This window comes from Canis lupus, chromosome 5 (genome assembly GCF_011100685.1).
Source record: "Canis lupus familiaris isolate Mischka breed German Shepherd chromosome 5, alternate assembly UU_Cfam_GSD_1.0, whole genome shotgun sequence".
Classification (NCBI taxonomy): Eukaryota; Metazoa; Chordata; class Mammalia; order Carnivora; family Canidae; genus Canis; species Canis lupus.
Genome location: NC_049226.1, coordinates 7,325,884 through 7,342,013, shown reverse-complemented (window position 1 = coordinate 7,342,013; position 16,130 = coordinate 7,325,884). Strand labels below are relative to the sequence as shown.

General features: G+C 34.9%; 2 long non-coding RNA genes across 2 annotated transcripts in view; one reads left to right on the top strand and one right to left on the bottom strand.

Annotated features, from left to right (window-relative positions):
• LOC111095789 overlaps positions 1-12,388 on the bottom strand; it is a 31,143-nt gene extending 18,755 nt beyond the window's left edge. The window contains exons 1-2 of the long non-coding RNA XR_005359071.1: positions 12,170-12,388; positions 4,711-4,793 (exon numbers count right to left, since the gene is read on the bottom strand). This is a non-coding gene — a long non-coding RNA (uncharacterized LOC111095789). The remainder of the gene's footprint in view (positions 1-4,710; positions 4,794-12,169) is intronic.
• On the top strand, positions 12,342-13,968 carry LOC111095788. The gene is made up of 3 exons (XR_005359070.1): positions 12,342-12,389; positions 13,514-13,620; positions 13,789-13,968. It is a non-coding gene; the product is annotated as an uncharacterized LOC111095788 (long non-coding RNA).
• The last annotated feature ends 2,162 nt before the right edge of the window (positions 13,969-16,130 follow it).

Sequence of the window (16,130 nt, the reverse complement as noted above, 5' to 3'; positions counted from 1 at the left end):
TCAACATCACTCATCATCAGGGAAATGCAAATCAAAACCACAATAAGATATCACTTCACATCAGCCAGAATGGCTTATATAAAAAAGACAAGGAATAACAAGTATTGGCAAGGACATGGAGAAAGGGAACCCTTGTGCCCTGTTGGTGGGAATATAAATTGGTGCAGCCACTGTGGAAAACAATATAGTGATCCTCAAAAAGTTAAAAATTAAATAACATACAACCCAGTAATTTCACTTCTGGGTATTTACCTGAAGAAAATGAAAACATCAATTCAAAAAGATATATATGTACCCCTATGTTTATTGTAGCATTATTTACAGTAGCCAAGATATGGAAGTAACTCAAGTGTCCAAGATGCAGATGAATGGATAAAGAAGCATAAAGAAGATATATACACAAACATGATGGGATATTATTCAGCCATAAAAAAGAATGAAATCTTGCCATTCATGACAACATGGATGGATCTAGAGGGTTTTAAGTGAAATGAAATAAGTCAGACAGAAAGAGATAAATACTGTATGATTTTACTTATATGCAGAATCTAAAGGAAAAAAATAAATGATCAAACAAACAATAGAACCATACTAAAAAATACAGAGAATAAACTGGTGGTTGACAGAGAGGACATGAGTAGGGAGTGGGATAAATAGGTTATGGGGATCAAGAGAAACAAACTTTTTGTTGAAAGAAAAAGGAGAGAGAAGAAAGAAAGAAAGAAAAAGAAGAAAGAAAGAAAGAAAGAAAGAAAGAAAGAAAGAAAGAAAGAAAGAAAAAAAAGAAAGAAACAAAGAAAGAAAGAAAAAAGAAAGAAGAAAGAAAGAAAGAAAGAAAGAAAGAAAAAGAAAGAAAGAAAGAAAGAAAGAAAGAAAGAAAGAAAGAAAGAAAGAAAGAAAGAAAGAAAGAAAAAGAAAGGGAGGTAGGTTGGACAATGAACATTTACTGGTGGTAGGGATGACTGGAAGAATTTTAAATTTAATATTGTAAATTGCTGCAATTCAATAGCCATTTGTTCCACAGAAACATCTTTTTAAAAGTAGATTTGTATGTATTTATTTGAGAGAGAGAAAAAGAGAGAGAGTCCACATGAGTGGGAGGGAGGGGCAGAGGGAGAGGGAGAAGCAGACTGCCTGCTGAACATGGACTCGAGCATGCAGCCAGGACCCTAGGATTACGACCTGAGTCGAAAGCAGATGCTTAACTGACTGAGCCACCAGGCGCTCCAGAAATGTCTTTTAAGGAGAGAGTTTTACGAAATAAAGGGACTGGGCTGGTATATGAGGTAGCATTGGACAATAAGAAAAGAATAGTCGTGTCAGGTCGGGAGGGGAGACACAAGTTCAATGTGAATAATTAATTAAAAATACAGATAACCATGAGATGGTACATTTAAGGTGTGTGTCAAAATCTTAGAGTGGATATTGAGCTTCTCATTTAAGATGTGCATAGTGGTGATATTAATTTCATGTAAGTCTCAAAGGACAGGATGACTTCAGCTGACATCTAGATTGAATGCATAATTGCTTCAACTCTCTTTTTCACTGAGCTTCTGTAGAAACATCTTGAAAGCCAAGCTTGTGAAACAATTACAAATATGTTCCTATTATTCATATAGCTCAGGCTTTTAATTCTTTTTTTTTTTTTTTTTTTTCACTGAAAAGCCTGAATCTATTTCATGTTGAAAGTAGAAAAGGTGATATGTCTTTTGGACATGTTTTTTTTTTCCCCCATCCAAATGAACTCCTTGGATTTGACCCTTACACAGCATGAGACAGTTGAAGGTATTTGAATAAATTTGAAAGACTTCAATTTTTAATACAGTCCCTTTAGTAAAAAGTTAGAGGGATTCAAAGCTCCCTGTTACAAAATACTAAAGCAAAATCCATGCCATGTCACCCCCCTGAGACTTCCTGGAGGTTTCTAATTGGTAGTTAAAGGCACATGTTCTAAACCAAAAATCCTATAGACAAGTGACTTAAGAATTTCACATAGGCCAGGCTTTCTGACTCCTCCTTTGCTTAATCTTCTATCTGGCAAACTACAACTTCAGCAGCTAGAATATATATTGATAAGTTTTCTTCCCATATTTTCTTTATTGATCTAGTACAACCACATAGAAATACATTTCCAAATTAAAGGAAGTATAGAATTGACACCTAACAGCCTTAGAATAATTTCTGCTTTACTAGATTCTGAACTCTTTTCTCCCTCAAGTTATTTGAATGTGAGCCGAGGTGTGAACAAGGCAGGAATGAGAATCAATAATTAAGCCTGTTCTCTCTATACCTACTATGCTGGGAAATCCATTTCTTTTTCTCAGCCTGATTATTATTTAGCATTTTTTCAATACCCTCAAGTCAGGTCTCCATAGCAGTAGAATAAAACTTCACTAAAATGAAACGAAAACACACACCAGGACAATCCACTTAGCTTGTTTCCATGAGGGTATTGTATTGTCTTGGAGTGGTCAAGTCCTGGGGGAAGAGGCTGGTGTAGCATAAGAGGGGAACTAATTTTGTTATCTGTTTTCTTGGGTGTGAAATGTCATCCACCATCCCATGGGGCCACTATCATGTGTGACCACTGGAAAAAAAAATGGAACAAGGGCCCTTGGAAAGATGCCTATTCCAATTTCTCCAGTCTGCCTTACTCACCTATAATTCCCCGCAGAAACTGTGAGTATTTCTACCCCTAGTGACTAGGGAATAGGTCATAGCAAATAAGAAAAGCTTTGTGAGAATAGGTCCAGAATCCTGCACCTTAAGAATACTCTACAAAATCTTGCAGTCAGATTTTCAAAGGAATCAGTTATGGATGGTATAGCAATGTGCCCTAAAAGATCGAGAGAGAGAGAGAAGAAAAAGGGAAAAAAAAAAAAAAAAAAACATGACCTGAGAGATAGGTGTTTACACTTCTTTATTGTTTATTCCCTCATGCCTGGGCAATGAGTTCTACTGGGAGCTCAAGTCATCTGAGTTTGCCTGGTTCCAAGCTGATTGTCTGAATGTAGGGTGGGGAAATTGGTCACAGCTGGAGAGAAGCCCTACTTACATTTCTCCTCTCATTATTTTCCCCAGAAGACTGCAAATCATCTTAAAAATAATGCTTCTCCCAATGTCTTCCTGGGCTCTGATGTTGTCCAGACACAGTTACAGGTATCAATTTAATGATTTTATACCGAGGCAATGCGTGGACAGATATTTTATTCAAGAACAACTGGGGCAATTCTTTATGTAATTTAGATGTCTGTTGAGGTCATACCATCGTTTGAGACCAAGTAATATCCTAGAGAATCAGGCTTGCGTAGTTTTTCACACTTGATGTTTAATATCCTAAAACATCTTTACTTTGTGTTCCTAATTTCTAGACTCTTATTCTATCTTCATTTATCTAAAAAAATTGGCTTCCATTGATGGCAGGCAGCCTATGAAGAGGAATTCATTAGCATTCTTTGGGGATTCATATTGGTTTTCCCTTCTACCTCTAATGAGCTTCCCTAGTTCTCTTACTTTACTGGCCATTGCTCAGCCCATAATCTCAACTTCTTCTCCTAAAACCAGTATGATTTAAGGTGTTGCTCACAGTCCTTTTTTCTCATCTATCCATTTTCTTGGTGAGCTCATATATTTCTATGTTATGCTAATTAGCCTCTGTGCACTTTGCTCTTCATCCTCTGAGTTCAGTCCTGAGCTTCCAACCGGCATTTCTGTGTGATTCATGCCTCAAACTCAACCTCTCCCAACTACATTTCTCATTTTCTTCAGCATCTGTTCCATACATCACCCAGCTCAGTTACAGACCCCACAAGTATATGTTGTGCAGCCTTGACGTGCCCTCACTTCTAGCTTATTTAACTCAAAGAACAAAGTCCTAGGTCTTTTTGGTTACAAATAATTTTCCCTTATAACAACCTAGAATTTTGTAATTAATTCCTTTTAAAAAGATTTATTCATTTATTATCTGAGAGAGAGAGAGAGAGAGAGAGAGCAAGTGAGCACGTGGGAGGAGCTGAGGGAGAGAGAATCTGAAGCAGACTCCCTGCTGAGCACAGAGCTGGTGTTGGGGCTCCATCTCAGAACCCTGAGATCATGACCCAAGCTGAAATCAAGAGTTGGATGCTTAACCACTTGAGCTGCCCAGGTGCCCCTAATTGTGTAATTATTTCCATTGTCATATATATAGAACCTGCTTTGTATTTCAGATAACACTTTACAACTCACACAATTTGCATCTGCCATCACATGGACTCCGTTTTTCTCACTCTTCTGTGAATTTCTTTGAGAATCTGAGATCTTGGATTATTTGTAATCATACCTGTTAAATTTCTAACATACTACACTGTGAGCAAAAGGTGTGCAATAAATCATTGTGGGCTAGTAGATGTCTTAAGTTTTAACTCTTTTTTCTACTCAATCCAACATTTCTCTTAAATGACTCAATGCTTCAATTATGCTACTTCCAAGGAATTATTTCTCTTTTTACCCAGGCCTTTAAGCATGAGAGATGAATAGGAGTTTTACACATGATGAGCAACAGGATTTAAAAACATTAACAATGGTTGCAGATACTGGTGAAATTTTCTAAATGAGTAGACCATAAAAGTCTTACTAATTAGAGTCATTTAAATGGACTGTGTACGATGCAACCCAAAAGATAATGATTCATAACAGTAATACATATTAAATTAACTTTGTTATAAATTTTACCTGATATGATCTTCTTGATTATACTGCTAAAATATTCATGTGTATTTAATTGCTGTAAGTTGTTTCAATTTTCACATGGTTGTCTATTGAGAATTCAAAAAGAAATCGATGAAACTGTGCTTAGCATGATCTTTAGTGTTGTTGGTTCTACCAAAGGTATAAATAAGAGTTTCAGTCATTAAAGAGATGTAATGTCACTTAAAAAATAAACATACTGTAAAATCAACATTTCTGTGTGTGAGTGGATCTATGAGTTTTAATACATGTATAGATTCATGTAGTCATCACCACAATCAGGAAGCAAAACAGATCTATTGATAAGAAAAAAATGTCATTAGTCACCATTTTCCTATGATTGAATCCACTTCCACTAATGCAGTTTCAGTCCTTCAGTTTTACATTTTCCAAAATGCCGTATAAAGAGTCATGCAACCTTTTGAGACAGTATTTTTCACTTAGATTCATCAGGTTGTGTGAGCATCAATACTTGCTCCCTTTTTCTTCCAAGTAGCAAGGCAGTCCCCCTTATCCATGGGGAATCCCTCCCAAGACTCCCAGTGGATGCCTGAAACTGCAGATGGTCTGTACCTATTATGTTTTTCCTATACAAACATAACTATGATAACATTTAATTTATAAATTAGGCACAGTAAGAGATTTACAACCATCGCTAAGAATAAATAGAATGATTATAACATTATGCAAGCACTGCGATGTAGTATTATGCTGCTATTGACCTTCTAAGGATGCATCAGGACCTCTTAATTTTTCTAGAGTAGTACACAGGAATGCAACTTCTGGGTCATAAAATAATTGTATGTTTAACTTTACAAGAAACTGTCAAAACCGTTTTTCTAGAGAGGCTGTACCATTTTGCACACCCACCAGCAATCAATGAGAATTCTAATTATTCCATATCCACGAGTACCTGATATTGTAAGTTTTTCTTTTACTTCATCTATTTTAATAAGTGTGCGTTAGCATTTCCCTGGTGTCTAATGATGTTGAGTACCACTCAAGTGCTTATTTGCTATCCATAAGTCTTTGGTGAAGTGTCTGATCAAATCTTCTACCCATTTGTTGTTGTTTTTTAATAGGCCATTTGCTATTGTTGAGTCTTGAGAGTTCATTATATATCCAACAAATACTTAGTCAAATATGAGAATTACATATGGGTTTTTATTTTGATTTTCTTAACAGTGTCTTTTGAAGAAGTAAAGAGTTTTTATTTTGCTGAAATTTCATTCATTTTTTTCCCATTTATAGATTGTACCCTTGGGTCACATTTTAAAATTATTTGCCAAACACAAAGAGCATGAAGATTCTCTCTGGCATTTCCTCTAAAAGTTTTATAGTTCTACATTTTACAAATAAATGTATGGTTTATTTTAAGTTACTTTTTGTAAGAGATGTAAGATATAGGTTTGGGTGCTTTTTCTTTTTTAACACATGGATCCTCTGTCCCAATGCCACTGCTTGGGAAAACTAACCTATTTTTTCCCTCACCTACTTGCCTTTGTGTCTTTCTCAAAAATTAACTTGTTTTGTTTGTGTGAGTATATCTGGACTTTAGCCTGTTAAGTGGTCTGTGTCTATCGATACCACACAGTCTTAACTATTGTAGCTTTATAGAAAGTCCTAAGATTGGATAGCCTTTATCCTCTACCTTTGTTCTTTTTTTCAAAATTGTCTTGGTTATTTTGGTTTATTTGCCTTTAAAAAAAGATTTTATTTTATTCATTTATTCATGGAGACACACAAAGAGAGGCAGAGACACAGGCAGAGGGAGAAGCAGGCTCCATATGCAGGGAGCCTGATACAGGACTCGATCCCAGGACCCTGGGATCACACCCTGAGCCAAAGGCAGATGCTCAACTGCTGAGCCACCTGGGTGTTCCTATTTGCCTTTTTAAATATGATTTTAAGAGTATGCTTGCTTCTACAAAAAAAATTCTGCTGATATTTTGATTACAATTGTATTGAATCAATAGACCAATTTGAGGAGACTATACATATTTACTATATTAGATTCTTTAATCCATGAACACGGTGCACTTTTGTGTATGTTTTTTTAATCTAAAGTTAAGAACTTTACCTCTTTATGCATGTTTTCCCAGTGGTCGCTCAAAGGACACAATATTCATATTTAACTGTTCACAGCCTACTTAGAATTAATATTTTACCACTTCAAATGGAATGTAAAAAGCTTGCTAGCACATAGGTCCTTTTACTCTTCCCCTTTCATGTCGTACTTATCAACATAAATTGGAAATCTCTTCAGAAAATGTTATATATATTTTATATTTTAAGATAAATATTTTAAAGAATTTAAGAAGGTAAAATTAGTCAATTATATATATTCAGAATTGAAATTTCTATTGCTTTTCCTTATTCCTAAAATGCCAATTTTTCTTATAGTAACAGATCTCTTTCTGGTGAACTTTTTTTAGCATTGCTTTCAGAGCTTATCAGTTGGTGATGAAGCCTCTTAGCTTCTTTCATTCTAGAGCAATCTTTATTTTGCCTTTGTTTCTGAATATAGGTATAAAATAAGTAGATATGGAATTGTAGGCCTACAGTTCTTTGCCTCCAACACTTTAAAAATGTAGTTTTTTATTTTCTGACCACCATGCCTTTTTTTTTTTTTTTTTTTATTTTTACCGATGCAAGTGCACGAGGGTTTATTTACAAGCTACAAGCTCGAGCTTGGGTCCAAGTATACCCGACACAGCGGAGGAGGGACTTGGACCCCGAGGTGGGTTTCAGCTTAGTTTTAAGGGCTGGTCTAGGGGACCTCCAGAAGGGGTGGAGCAAATTCTCAAGTTCTGTTTACATTCTGATATGGGGCTTTCAAGGGCATTGAGCTCTGTTCTTATTCTAATAGGGGCTTCCTGCCCATGGCTTGGGCCACCATGCTTTTCAATAAGAAATCTGTAGTCATTTGAATTGACTGCAATCAATTCAAGTGTTCCCCTATGTGCAATGTGCAGCTTTCTTTGGTTGCTTTTAGGATTTTTCCCCCCAATTTGGATTATGATGTCTGGGCATGCATTTCTCTAAATGTATCCTGTTTGGGATACACTGAACCTGTTTATCTGCCAGTTTATATCTTTCAACAACTTTGAAAAGTTTTTGATAAATTTTTCTTTAAAATATATTTTCTTCACCAAATCTTTTCTCCTCTTCTTCTGGAGCTCTGATAACATGTGTCTTAGGCCTTCTTATATTGTCTTACAGGTACCTGACACTTTGTTCTTTTATTTATTTTTAATACCAATTTTCTAATTCTTGTTCAGATTAGATAATTTCTACTGGCCTATTGCCAAGGTCACTGCCTCTTACCTCTGTCATCCCTATTCTGTTATGGAACCTATCCATGGAATTTTATATTACTTATTGTATTTTTCAACTCTAAAATGTCCATTTGGTTCTATTTTATAGCTTCTATTTCTCTGCTGAGACTTTCTGTCTTTCGGTTTGTTTCAAGAGTGTTCATTTTTACTTCATGATGATGATAATAGCTAGTTGAAAGTCCTTGTCAGATAATTCTGACAAATTATCTGATTATTTTGTATCATCTCAAGGCTTCTGTTATTGTCTTGTCCTTTGAGAATTTGTAAAATTTTCTTATTCTTTTATATGTTGTATAGTTTCAAATTGGGTCCTAGACATTTTGAAAATTATGTTATGAGACGCTAAGTCTTTAAAAAATCTTACAGAGAGATTGTGTTTTTATTTTTGCTTTTTTAGCCATCAATCAATCTAGTTATGTTCAGGCCACAAATTCTGATTCATCTTCCATGGGCTATGTTGCTAAAGTCAGTTCTGTTTTCTAAGGTTTTCCCCAAGAACTATATGCAACCTGACAGTGGCCACACCCATAGCTCAATTCCCACAGCTTTTGAGAGTCTAGCAGGCACATTTAGGGACATACCCCTCTATGAGAAGCTTGGGCTGAGCTCAGTTTTCTTTCTCAAAGCCTGTCCTCTGTGCTATCTCACTCACAGTCTTTGGAATCCAGAGGTCTCCCTTTCTTGTTCTTTGGGAAAAAAATCCTGAGACTTCAGTCTGTCTGTGTTTTGTTGCTTACTTCTAACAGTTGGGTCAGCCTTCAGGGCCAAGTGGCAGGAGAATAGCAGGAAAGAAAAGAGCAACATGGATTCCCTACATACTCTTTAGACCATAGTTCCTCAGTCAAAGAGGATGATTTTCCTCCTTTGGCGTTTTATATTCACATTTGGCCTCTGTAACAACTACCATAGAATAGTTGGAGCTTTGGGAGTTGGGCTGCGTGGGTGCCTGGTTGGAAGAAAGTAATCAGAGAGTTTATCATACTTTCTCTGTCCTGTAGGGGGCCCTCCCTCCCACTTCAGGGATCTGAATGAGATGGCTTCTTTCTCTTAGAGATCTTTGTGCCCACAAAGGGTGCACATCTCCAACATTTATGCTGCCTTTGAACCCAGGATGAGAGATATGGAAGGAAGAACAAACCAAGAAACTCACTGCCAAATCTACTGTTTTTTTTTTTCCCCAACACATGTACTACAACTTACTTTCCAGAGTCTTTAGATAATTGTTCTCCATTCATTCTGTCCAGGAATTTTAATTGCATTTAAAGAGAGAAACAGGATGAAACATGCTCATCCATAACTAGAACTGGAACTTGTCTATAAAGTAGCTTTGGTGATAATAATACCTTGGTGGAACCTATTACTGGTGAGACTACATTTTTTCAGAACTTAATTCTGTGGTACAAACTGAGAAGCCAGTTTGTAAACAAACTAGTGAACAGACTCATAAGACAAAATGGAAAACAAAGTATAAAGAAGTATATTTTCTCAAGGTGTTTTTTTGTTTGTTTGTTTTTTTGTTGTTGTTGTTGTTTTTTTTTTTTTTTAGACATCTTGAAGGAGACCAAACATTTGTACATCCTTGATAGGTTTTGGTGAAATGAAAAGAGCAACACATTCTGGATGACACATCCAGAGTATGGGCACAAAGAAAGAATGGAAATGTCCCACTAATTCTAGATGACTTGGGAGATTTTCTAAGACTCAATCTACAATTACCTTTCAGCATGCTACTCTACAGTTTCCTGAGAAAGATTTATTTATCTTCCAAGTTCAAAGTCCTCTAGCTGCTTACAAATAGGTGGTATCTAATAACCCACTAAAATATCAACTTGCAAAGAAGATGTGGAACTGCAATTTTCTCAAAGTAGTTCAGTGGAATTAATTTGAACTTCAAACCAAGACTTCAGACTCATAAAATGGTATATGACCGAACTGTTATGCATATTTTTCAAAAACCCCAAAGCTACACTCTGTAGTAATATGCAGAAAATGTAGCAGCAAGCCAAAGGGTTAGACCAGGCCACGTTAAGTCACCAGGCCACCTGTTTATTAAAATGTGGGAGGTCTTTTCTACCTTCTATAGTTTTCTACCCTTTTCTTTCGTGCTTTGACAGACATACACCTTTGCCCTCATGCCTAAATGCCTTCTTTAGTGTTTAAGTCATCACTAAGGATAATCCCTCCTTATGAAAGGAAAGACTATGTAAGTGTTGGCAGGTTGAAAATCTGTAGTTAGAAAGGTACTCCATGAAATCTGTCATTTCTGCTACCTTCTTTCTAATCAACTCAACCAAGCTTTTAAGATAATCTTTTCTAGATAGAAAGTTAGTGAAATTAGTTAGTGATAGAAGTTAGTGAAATTAGTAAAACTGTTATTATCTGTGAGACAGTCAAGACTGTTACCAAGTATTGGTGTAGAAGTAGAGTAAGAAATATTGTGCTACTGTTATCACCGGGTTTTAATTATATATCTGCCTTGAGGTGTCATCTCCTCAGAGTTCATGAGTTCTTTACTTTTTGAGGGATCCATGTGTTGGCTAGATCAATCTGGACAAGACATTATGAAAAGAATTCACTTTGTGGATGAAGAGTTGAACAAAATGAACCTTAATCTCATATTCAACCCTGTTATTACTTAAATAACTGTGTAACCTTAGCCACATGGCTTTGCTATATTTAAATCCTTGAAAGGATATTCTATAACATGAGGGTAAAGTTTATTTTGTAACGACCCAAAAGACAGAGCAAAATTAATAAAGCTGTAAAAGATATGTTTTAGTTCATTATATGGACATTTTTTATTTTAAGTAATCTTTAATGTAAAATATGACATAAAGAAAATACACAAGGCAAAGATTTGGTCTTTCCAGTTTATTAAAAAGAAATGATGCTTGTTGAGAAATAGAACCTGCTAGCACTCCAGAAACGCCAAATGCCCCTCCCATCACTGTCTTTCCAAGATAAGAACTATTATGGTTTTCAGTAATTACTTCCTACCTTGTTTATAGACTTACCATCTAATATGAACCTCTGTTTTTGAATTTATTTAAATAGAATCACATGGTATATATATATATATTTTTGAGTTTGCCTGCCCTGAAAATTATAAAATTTATGGGTTCTATGAATTGCAGTTAAGGCATTTTCATTGCTGCATAATATTCCATTATATACAAACAACACAATTTATTCTTTCTACACTTGATGGACATTTGGGTGTATCCATTTGGAATTATTACAAATAAAACTGCTGTGAATATTCCTGTATTTGTCTTTTTGTTACACATAAGTAATAGTATAAGACTTAGATAGTGCCAAATTGTTGAAAATAATCATGCCAGTGTATACTCCCATTTGGGATAGATGAGAGTTCCAGTTGGTCTATATCCTTGTCAGTGCGAACACTGGCAATATGTTGTCTTCAAAACATTTTTAATCCTTATGGGAGGTCTTTTAGTAGTATCTCATTGTTATTTTAATTCATGTTTCTCTACTTACTAATGAGATTTTATACTTCTACATAATTTTGAGCCATTTTAATAACTTATTCTATGAAGTAGTTATTCAAATCTTTAATTCTTTTCTATTGGGTGTTTTTCTTTTTCTTATTGATATATGTGAGTTTTTTATTTATAAAATATGGCCATAGTTAATATTGTCTTTTACTTTTTACTGTGTTGACTTTTCACTTACTTAATGGTGTTTCCTGAAGAACAGAACTTCTTTATTGTAATCAGTATAATTTCTCAACCTTTCATTTGTGACTACCGATTTTGTGTCTTACTTAAGAAAAGTTTCTGTATCCTGAGTCCTATATTAATTTAGAGAAAACACATATCTACAAACTGTTTGGAATTTATTTTTGCAGATAAAGTGATATGAGAGTCAGTTTTCGTTTTTTTCCACACAGAGATCTGATTGGATAGTACATTTCCTATTTAGTCAGTTCTTTTCCAATGGTCTGTAGTACTACCCTTATCATAAATCAGGTGTGGGTCTGAAGTCAGACACTATTCTGTTCAACTTATCTATTAGTCTATACTTGTGCCAATATTGCACTTTAAAAAAATTACTACAGTTTTGATATCTGGTAAAGTAAGACTCACCTATGTCCTCTTCAGGCTTACTACTGTGACCGAATGTTTGTGACCCTCCCCCCACATTTGCTTGTTAAATTCTAAACAGTATGATTATTCTATATCAATATGATGGTATTAGAATGTGAAACCCTTAGGAGGTGATTACATCATAGAGGTAGAACCTTGTGAATGATTTTAGTATCCTTACAAAAGAGACCTCAGAGAACACTCTTGACCCTTCTGCCATGTGAGGACACAGCAAAAAGACAATTATTTATAAGTCATAAAGCAGGTCTTCATTAGACACCAAATCTACTGTCACCTTGACCTTGGACTTCCCAGCCTTCAGAACTAGGAGAAAGAAATTTGTGATTTTTATAAGCTATCCAGTCTATGGTATTTTGTTATGACAGTCTGAACAGACTAAGACAATAATCTTTGTTCCTATTGTGCATTTCAAATTAATTCTAGAATCAGCTTATATATTTCTACAACATAACCTCTGGAGATTTTTATATTAGAATTGCATTTAATGTATAGATCAATTTGATAGAATTGATATCTTTATAATATTAAATAACTCAAAACTTGGACATAGAATATAGAATATACCTGTATTTAAGTATTCCTTAATTTCTCTCAATAATATTTTATATTTTTCTGTGAAAGGATATTGAATATCTGTTATTACATGTGTTCTATGTTTTCTAATGTTACAGTAAATATTTTTAAGAGCTAATATATTATTCAAAAGAAGTATATTTAAAATAGACTAATAAGTGTTGAAAATAAGTGGATAAGAAAGGTACATTAGGAAAATATGAGTCATAAAAATGCTATAAGATGAATCTTGATATTTGAAAAACTAGAATTAAGGCAATAATATTAGAAAGCACAAAGAATGACATCACATGCTGCTAAAATTGACTATAAAAAAGTAAGGAATGTTTATCATAAGTACACAAGGACTTATCCACATAGTCCCTAAATATATTAAGCAATAGCTACCAGACCTGAAATAGGAAATCGATGAAACAAAACTTTTAGATTGAGTTTGAAAACATTCTTTTCAGAAACTGATAGAACAAAGGGATAAAACATGAGCAGCTACATTAAGCACTTAAACATAATAAATTTATTAAGCTCATGCAACTGTATATGGAATTCTATACTCAACAAACAAAAAGGATACATTTTTTCAAGGATACATGTAATATTTATAAACGTTGATCATGTAGTAGACCTTTAAAAATGTCTCAAAAATTTCAAAAGTTCAATGCATACCCATGATCTTCTCCAATCATTATGTAATAAAATTTAAAACCAGTAATAAAAAGGAGAGCCTTAAAAACCTACAAGTATGAACTTCAGCTTCTAGGTAAAATGGAGAAATAGGATTGAACTTACCCTCCCACCTGGAATCACTGGATATCAGGTGATGAAGGACAGTGATTCTTCAGAGATGGAAAACAAATGAGGTGAGTACTATGATTGTTCCAGTTTACTGCCTGGAGAAAGTTTCCAGGATGATACAGGGAGAGCGAACTCTGAAAAAAGCTCAGGAATCTCCCCAAGTTGAGGAGATGGGACTAGGAGTTCAGAGAAGCCAAGGAAGCTAGAGAAACTGTTAATTTTTTTTTCTCCAGATTCAATGGAACTATAAACTCACAGATCCAAGAAGCTCAATGAGTCCCAAGCCCAAGACACATGAACGAAACTATAAAACACATAAGAATCACTTTGCATCTCAGAGTTAGGAGTCTCTCATGGTTTCTCTCTCTCTCTCTCTCTCTAATTTTTCCTACTCATTTCCCCTGGGAAGCAAACAAAGGGTTGCAGAAGGGGAGGAGGGAAAGGGGATGGGGTAACTAACTGGATGAGGGGCAACGAGGAGGGCACTTGATGGGATAAGCACTGGGTGTTATACTATCTATATGTTGGTAAATTGAATTTAAATAAAAAATGTAAAAAAAAAAGAATCATTTTGCATAAAATCAGTGATAATTAGAAAACCTAGACACTTTTCCCCAAAAAGACATCTAGATGACTAATAGATACATGAAAAGGTCCTCAACATCACTCATCATCAGGGAAATGCAAATCAAAATCAGTGAGATACCATCTCATACCTGTCAGGTTAGCTAAAAGTAACAACACAAGAAACAACAGGTGTTGGTGAAGATGCAGAGAAAGGGGAACCCTCTTACACTGTCGGTGGGAATGAAAACTGGTGCAGCCACTCTGCAGAACATTATGGAGGTTCTTCCAAATGTTAAAAATAGAACTACTCTAATGATGCTATTATTGCACTACTAGGTATTTACCCAAAGGATACAAAAATACAAATTCAAGGGATACATGCACCTCAATGTTTTTAGCAGCATTATCAACAGTAGCCAAACTATGTAGAGCCCAAATGTCTGTCGACTGATGAATGGATAAAGGTGTGGCATACACACACACACACACACACACACACACACACATATATATATAAAACTCAGCCATCAAAAAGAGTGAAATTTTGCCTTTTGTAATAACATGGATGGAGCTAGAGTGTATTATGCTAAGTAGAGTGAGTCAATCAGAGAAAAACAAACCACATATGATCTCACTCATATGTGCAATTTAAGAAAGAAAACAGATGAACACATGGGAAGGGGAAAAAGAAAAAAAGGAATGATAGAAACAAGTCATAAGAGAATCTTAATGATAGAGAGCAACCTGAGAGTTGGTAGAGGGAGGTGAGTAGAGATGAGGAGTAAGGAGGGCCCTTGTTTTGATGAGCACTGAATATTGTATGTAAGCGATAAGTCACTGAATTCTACTCCAGAAACCAATATTGCACTGTATGTTAACTATCTAAAATTTAAATTAAAAAAAAGGTCAGACAAAAAAAGGACACATTACATAAAAAGTAATAAGAGTAAGATAGCAGATTCTTGAGGAACAGCCAAGCCAGACAGTGAAATGTCTTTAAGACAATAAAAAGAAAAACAAAATTCAAAAAACTTTCAACTTAGAATTCTTTACCTTATGCTATTACCTTTCAAAAATTAAAGGTGAGATAATGACATTTTCAGACATACAAAAGCTAAAAAATTTCATTACTATCAGACTTGTATTATAAGAAATGTTATAGGAAGGAAAAAGGTGGTGGGTGGAAATCTGTAAGAAAAACAGTGAGGATTACTGAAAATGCTAATTATATGGGTAAATATAAAGACTTTTTTGTTCAAATTTATATAAAAGATAATTGGGTACTTATAACAAATAGAGCAGTGATGTCTTGTGAGTTTATAATATACATATGGCAAGACTAACATCAAGGTAGAGTGAGTACAAATGGAAGTAAATTGTTGTAGGCTCACATGAAAGGTAGTATCACTTGAAGGTAGACCCTCATAATTTAAAAATGTGTATCAGAGGGGGCGCCTGCGTAGCTCAGTGGTTAAGTGTCTGCCTTTGACTCAGGCATGATCCTGGAGTCCCGGAATCAAGTCCCACGTCGGGACCCTTGCATGGAGCCTGCTTCTCCCTCTGCCAATGTCTCTGTCTCCCATGAATAAATAAATAAAATCTCTTAAAAAATGTGTCTCAGAAACAGTAAGTATAATACAATGGAAAATTATAGCTAAAAATCAGACAAAAATGGCATCATAAAAAGATAATACAAAACTAAATGGGGGGAAAAGAAAAAAAAACAAGAAAGAGCAAATTAGACAAATAGAAAACAAGCATCGGAGTAGGAGAGTTAAATACAACTCTCCATGACACATTAAATGTAAATGTTCTCAGCACCCCAATTAAAAGATAAATATTGTCCTACTAGGTAAAAAGCAAGATCCAAATATATATTGCCAACAAGAAATCCACTTGAAATCCAAAGACACAGTAAGTTAAAAGTAAAAGCATGGAAGAGGTAATCATGTTAAGAGTGATTAGAAGACAGCAAGTGGCTGTATTAATGTACAATGAAGTAGATTTT